This window comes from Lathyrus oleraceus, chromosome 7 (assembly GCF_024323335.1).
Source record: "Lathyrus oleraceus cultivar Zhongwan6 chromosome 7, CAAS_Psat_ZW6_1.0, whole genome shotgun sequence".
In the NCBI taxonomy this organism is placed as follows: Eukaryota; Viridiplantae; Streptophyta; class Magnoliopsida; order Fabales; family Fabaceae; genus Lathyrus; species Lathyrus oleraceus.
Window position 1 is genome coordinate 44,422,056 of NC_066585.1, and position 6,525 is coordinate 44,428,580.

Below are 6,525 nucleotides of genomic sequence, written 5' to 3' on the forward strand. Positions count from 1 at the left end.
TTTGAATTGTGAATAGGCGCGCTTGCATGGGAATGGCATGCAACCAATCAGGTTGCAGCCCTAGCGCATGCCTATGGCAACGGTTTTGAAACCGTGGCCTATTCCCCTGTATCTTCTTCTTCAAAATGCACGGCCATGAACAGTGAACCAATGAAGAACATCATGAACATTTTTCTCAGAATTTAAAACTAAGCACATGAACACGAAGGTTTTTCATCACATAACAATAATCCACCATTAATTTAACACGAAACAACGAAACATGCAAGAATTGAAGACATCAAAAATCATGAGTGAAACTTTAATAGCATGTAACTTCATGGATATTACACCAAATCACTCGATTTAAATTGCAGAATCATCACCATTAAGAGATCTACAAGACTATACTAACAATTTCATGAATTAAAGAAATCGAAAAAGTGACCTCTTGAAGAACAGCTTGGTGATTTCGCGTTTTCTTGGCCTTGCAATGCTTCAATATTCCTCTAGCAAGCTTGTACAAGTGTTTGGAAGAATGTTTGAGGTCCAATTGGTCTTGATTCAACAGAATTTTGATTCCACCATTGATGAACTCAAGCTTTGGATATGCTTCAAACTACACGAAATCACTTGAATCTTGATTCAATCTTGCTCCACAATGATACTAGATGATGAATTGATCAAGAAAAATGCATGAGATGTGAAGAAATTTGGAGAAAAAAATGAGAGAGAATTTTGAGAGACTTTGAGAATTCTAGATCTAGAATTGGGAAATGTGAAAATTCTGTTATGATTTGTGTTATATATGCTTCACTAATCATGATTAATTAAATTAAACCAAGTGCTAATGAAAAATGGTTAAGTTTGGAGGTGTTTTTGCAAAAATTGGGATTTCACCCTTATGCATGGGATGCATATGAATAGTGCACGAATTTGCATTCATTTTCTCTCAAAAAACCATTTTGGAGCCAATGGAAGTAATGCCATGTTCAAATAATTCACCAATTTTGAACTTGAATTTTTCCCTCCAAAACGAATTGAATTTTCAAATATTTATGTGAATGGAATGCATGCCATGTAATGGCAATTTTGGAAACTAGAGGTTAAAAGGAGAATGTTGCAAAAAGAGCCATCTCATTTGGACTTATGGTTTGAAAGTTATGCTCCTTTGAAATTCAATGTTCATTTGACCAAGATTGATCCATATCTCTTCAACCATACATGAGAAATCCATGATCTTGGACTTTTTGGAAATGGAAGAACAAGCTCTACAACTTTCATGTTCAACAAAATTTCATTTGAAGCTTTCTTGATGATGTAATCTTGAGTTGAAAACCTTTCCATTTTTGGCAATTTCAAATTACAAGTCACTTTCTATTTTTGGAAAGTTTTGTCCTGACTTTATTTTCTTCAATGTTGATGTTTGAAATGTCAAATGAGACTTGTTTGAACATGAATGAAGTATTTCTAACCACTTCCCACCTCTAAATCCAACAGTTGACTTTTGGTTGACTTTTTCAGTTGATAGATGACTTGGTCATGCACAGATGAATTTGAGCCTCAATCTTCTGATGAAATGGCTCCAAAATGAAACCCTAGCTTATACAAGCTCAATAAAATCATATGATGATCCCCATCTCAATGAAGACCTCATCTCCTTAAAAAACCCTGACTGGCATAATGCAACTGATTAGGGTTGACCAGAGGTCAAAACCCTAATCTCAAGGAATCTGATCAGACACAATGAACCTCTTGGTGATGATAAGACCATGATGATGGTGATGTACCACTTCAACCAAGATAATACCCAATCTCCTTGAGGAACCAAGAAACCCTAATTGAAGCACAAACCCTCAGATGGCTAGTGATCAATTCAATAAGACCCTCAAGCTCGAATCTTTTAACCTCTTTATCTTCCGAGCAAGACTTAGGAGGATGACTTGCTTATTATTTCCACATGATATGCAAAGATGCAATGACTAATGTCCTAAAAATGAAAATGCAATATGTTAAGCTAGTCCCAAGAGAGGAGGGCAAATTTTGAGGTGTTACAGTAGGTCAAGTCTGGAAGAAACACCCTAGCTGCTAAGTAGTTGACGAAGTCAGCGTACCATGGTAATGTGGTTTGGGTGTAAATTGCTTCCACTACTTCGTTTGTTTTGGTATCCTTATGGGTTAACACATCTTTAGCTGTACTGCTTTCCAATTGGACTATGAGTCTTTCGTACAAAAAGTCATCGTTTATAGGCACTCGTTCAGGTTCAATACCTTCCATTCTTGACAAGTGATTGGCCACGATGTTTTCAGTGCCTCTTTTATCCTTGATTTCTAGGTCAAACTCTTGTAACAGTAAGATCCACCTTAGGAGTCTTGGTTTGGCGTCTTTTTTATTTAACAGGTACCTAATTGCAGCATGATCGGTATAGATAATTATCTTTGCTCCTACTAGGTAGGAACAAAATTTATCTAGAGCGAACACTACGGATAAAAGTTCCTTTTCTGTGGTGACATAGTTCATCTGTGCAGGGCCTAGGGTTTTACTTGCATAGTATATTGCATGAAGTTTCTTGTCCCTTCTTTGTCCTAAGACTGCGCCTACAACATAGTCACTAGCGTCACACATGATTTCAAAAGGTAATCTCCAATCGGGTGGTTGCATGATAGGTGCGGTAATAAGAGTTGTTTTCAGTTGTTCAAACGCCGCTAGGCATTTGTCGTTAAAGATGAATTCGGCGTCTTTCATCAATAAGCCAGTCAGTGGTTTGGTGATTTTTGAGAAATCTTTAATGAATCGCCGGTAGAAACCGGCGTGTCCTAAGAAGCTTCGTATTTCTCTTACAGTTTTCGGAGGCTGGAGGTTTTCTATAACTTCTATTTTGGCCTTGTCGACTTCAATCCCCTTGTTAGATATTATGTGTCCGAGCACGATTCCTTGTCGGACCATGAAATGGCATTTTTCCCAGTTTAGCACTAGGTTCACTTTTACGCATCTTTTTAGTACCATTTCAAGATTCGATAAGCATCCTTCAAAGCTTTGTCCGCATACAGAGAAATCGTCCATGAAGACTTCCATGATGTCATCTATGAAATCTGCGAAAATTGCCATCGTGCATCTTTGGAATATTGCGGGAGCGTTACACAGTCCGAATGGCATTCGTTGGTAGGCGAATGTACCATAGGGGCATGTGAAGGTCGTTTTCTCTTGGTCGTCGGGATGAATAGGAATTTGGAAAAATCCTGAATAACCGTCTAGGTAGCAGAATTGAGAATGCTTAGCCAATCGTTCAAGCATTTGATCGATAAACGGAAAAGGAAAATGATCCTTCCGAGTGGCTTTGTTTAATTTTCTATAATCAATACACATTCTATTTCCAGTAACTACTCTTTGTGCTATAGACTCTCCTTTTTCATTGTTAACAACTGTGACGCCTCCCTTCTTTGGTACGACATGTACTGGGCTGACCCATTGACTATCGGATATCGGGTAGATAATACGTGCTTCTAACAGCTTTTGCACTTCTTTCTTTACCACATCACTCAGAATGGGATTTATCCTTCTTTGATGTTCTCTAGAGGTCTTAGTGTCTTCCTCTAGCATTATGTGATGCATGCATATGGAAGGGCTTATTCCTTTTAGATCTGAGATATTGTAGCCTAAAGCAGTTTGGTATTTTCTCAAAACGTGTATAAGCTTTTCGGTCTCTATCTGCCCTAAGTCTGCATTTACTATTACAGATCGCTCAATTTCAGTGTCTAGGAATTCGTACCTTAGATTTTTGGGTAACTTCTTAAGTTCTAGGGTTGGCTTCTTTAGGCAAGGCATATGATCGGGCGTTAGTACTGGGCATTCGCTTAGGTTGTCATCTCGGTATTCCTTGCTTAAATTTTCATCTTCAAAAGTATGAGGCCTTGGAATTTTCAGTATATTGGAGTATGATGTTTGTTCATTCTTCATTTCTCTTATGCATTCGTCGATGACATCTAGTAGACAACAGGTGCCGTCTATAGCTGGTGCCTTTAGGAATTGCGTCAAAATGAATTCGACATTTTCCTCACCAACTTCGAAGGTTAGCTTGCCTCTTTTAACATCTATGATAGCTCCGACTGTGGCTAGGAATGGTCTTCCTAATATGATAGGGATGTTGGAATCATCTTTTATATCCATGATTATAAAATCTGTAGGGATATAGAATTGTCCTATACGCACCGGAACGTTTTCTAGCATACCTACGGGAAATTTAACGGAACGATCTGCAAGTTGTACAGACATCCTCGTAGGTCTTAGTTCTCCCATTTTTAGCCTTTCGCATATGGACAAGGGAATTAAACTAATACTGGCTCCTAAGTCGCATAGTGCTTTGTTGACGACAAACTTTCCGATTACGCAGGGTATGGAGAAACTACCTGGGTCTTTCAACTTAGGAGGCATATTGTTTTGTATTATGGCGCTACACTCAGCAGTAAGTGTAACAGTTTCGTTATCCTCTATCTTCTTCTTGTTAGATAAGATTTCTTTGAGAAACTTAGCATATGAGGGCATTTGAGTTATGGCTTCTGTAAAGGGTATTGTGATATTCAATTGTTTTAGAAGCTCTACGAATTTTTTAAATTGCCCTACACTTTTAGATTTAACAAGTCTTTGAGGATAAGGGATAGGGGGTTTATATGGTGGTGGAGGCACATAAGGTTCTTCTTTCTCTACGGCCTCTTCGTTTTTATCTTCCTCTTGTTTGTCTTCCTTCTCAGTTACCTTAACTGGGTCTTGATGCATGGATGGGTTTCAAGTTCTAGGGTCGGTCGGTCCGTCTAGTTCTATCCCACTTCGTAGTATAATAGCATTTGCATGATCTTTCAGATTTGGTTGCGGCTGTCCAGGAAATGTGCCTGCAGGAGCAGCGGTAGGTGCTTGTTGTTGAGCCACTTGTGAGATTTGTGTTTCTAACATTTTGTTGTGAGTGGCTAATGCGTCTACCTTATTTGCTAACTGCTTGATTTGCTCACTAACGTGTATGTTTTGATTTAAGAAATCTTTATTTGTTTGGGCTTGGGTAGCTATAAAGTTTTCCATCATTATTTCTAAGTTTGATTTCCTAGGATCATTTTGAGTGTTTGTGGAAACTTTTTGATACCCTGGTGGTACATCAGGTGCTTGATTAGGTGCATACAATGTATTATTGTTTTTGTATGAGAAGTTAGGATGGTTCTTCCAACCTGGGTTATAGGTATTTGAGTAGGGGTTTCCTTAAGCATAGTTCACCTGGTCTGTGGAAGTTATTGTCAAGAGTTGACATTCTGGGGCAGTATTCCATTGAACTCTGTATATCTCGCAGTTTGGTGCTACGGCAGCCACGGTGGTTGCTGGTGTTATGGTCAAGCTGTCTATCTTCTGAGTCAGGGCATCTACCTTGGCGTTGACATGGTCAAGACTGCTCAATTCGTACATGTCGTCCTTCGGTTGAGGTTTTTCTACAGAGGTTATTTCGCTTCCCCATTGGTAATGATTTTGAGCCATACTTTCAATGAGTTGATAGGCCTCATTGTATGGTTTATCCATCGATGTGCCACCTGCGGCGGCGTCTATTATCAATCTTGTATTGTACAAGAGACCTTTATAAAAGGTGTGAATGATCAGCCATCCTTCTAGACCTTGATGTGGACAAAGCCTCATCATGTCTTTGTATCTCTCCCAAGCTTCAAAAAGTGATTCATTATCCTTTTGTTTAAACCCGTTTATTTGGGCTCTTAGCATAGCCGTCTTGCTAGGTGGGAAATATCAGGCTAAGAAGACTTTCTTCAACTCGTTCCACGTAGTGACAGAGTTGGATGGTAGAGACTGAAGCCAAGCTCTAGCTCTATCTCTTAATGAAAATGGGAAAAGACAGAGTCTTATAGCTTCTGAGCTGACACCATTCGCTTTTACCGTGTCCGCGTATTACAAAAATACTAACAAGTGTAGGTTCGGGTCCTCCGTGGGACTACCTGAAAACTGGTTTTGCTATACGGCTGATAATAGTGAGGGTTTTAGCTCGAAATTGTTGGCTTCGATCGCAGGGGCAGCGATGCTGTTATGAGGTTCATCCTGTGAAGGGATTGCATAATACTTAAGAGGACGGTTTTGCACTTTTTTGGCCATCTCTGGTTGAACAACTGATTCAGAAGTAGGAATGTTAAGGTCAGGAAGATTTAGCTTGATACGATTTCCCGTATCAAGTCTCGTATCCGGCGTTCTAATCTAAGATAACGCTCGGGTTCATCGAGTAATAACTTTAATTTCTCGCCTTGAGAGCGAGTACTTGGCATACACTCGACAGATGTAGAAAGGGAAAAAGAATTGTCTGCCTTAGTCTATACTGGGTAACACTAGAGTTACGATATCGACTAAATTAGTCCCCGGCAACTGCGCCAAAAACTTGATCGCGACTTTGGTAAGTCTATGTGAATCGTGACTGCAAGTGCACAGTCCTATCGCGTAGTTTTAAAGATTATCGAACCCACAAGGACTAATTATCGAACGTATCATGGTCTAATGTTACTATGTAAATC

General features: G+C 39.3%; 1 non-coding gene across 1 annotated transcript; it reads left to right on the forward strand.

Moving 5' to 3' along the window:
- Nucleotides 1-5,624: 5,624 nt before the first annotated feature.
- LOC127108894 (small nucleolar RNA R71) lies at nucleotides 5,625-5,731 on the forward strand. Its single transcript, XR_007796394.1, has one exon. It is a non-coding gene; the product is annotated as a small nucleolar RNA R71 (small nucleolar RNA).
- The last annotated feature ends 794 nt before the right edge of the window (nucleotides 5,732-6,525 follow it).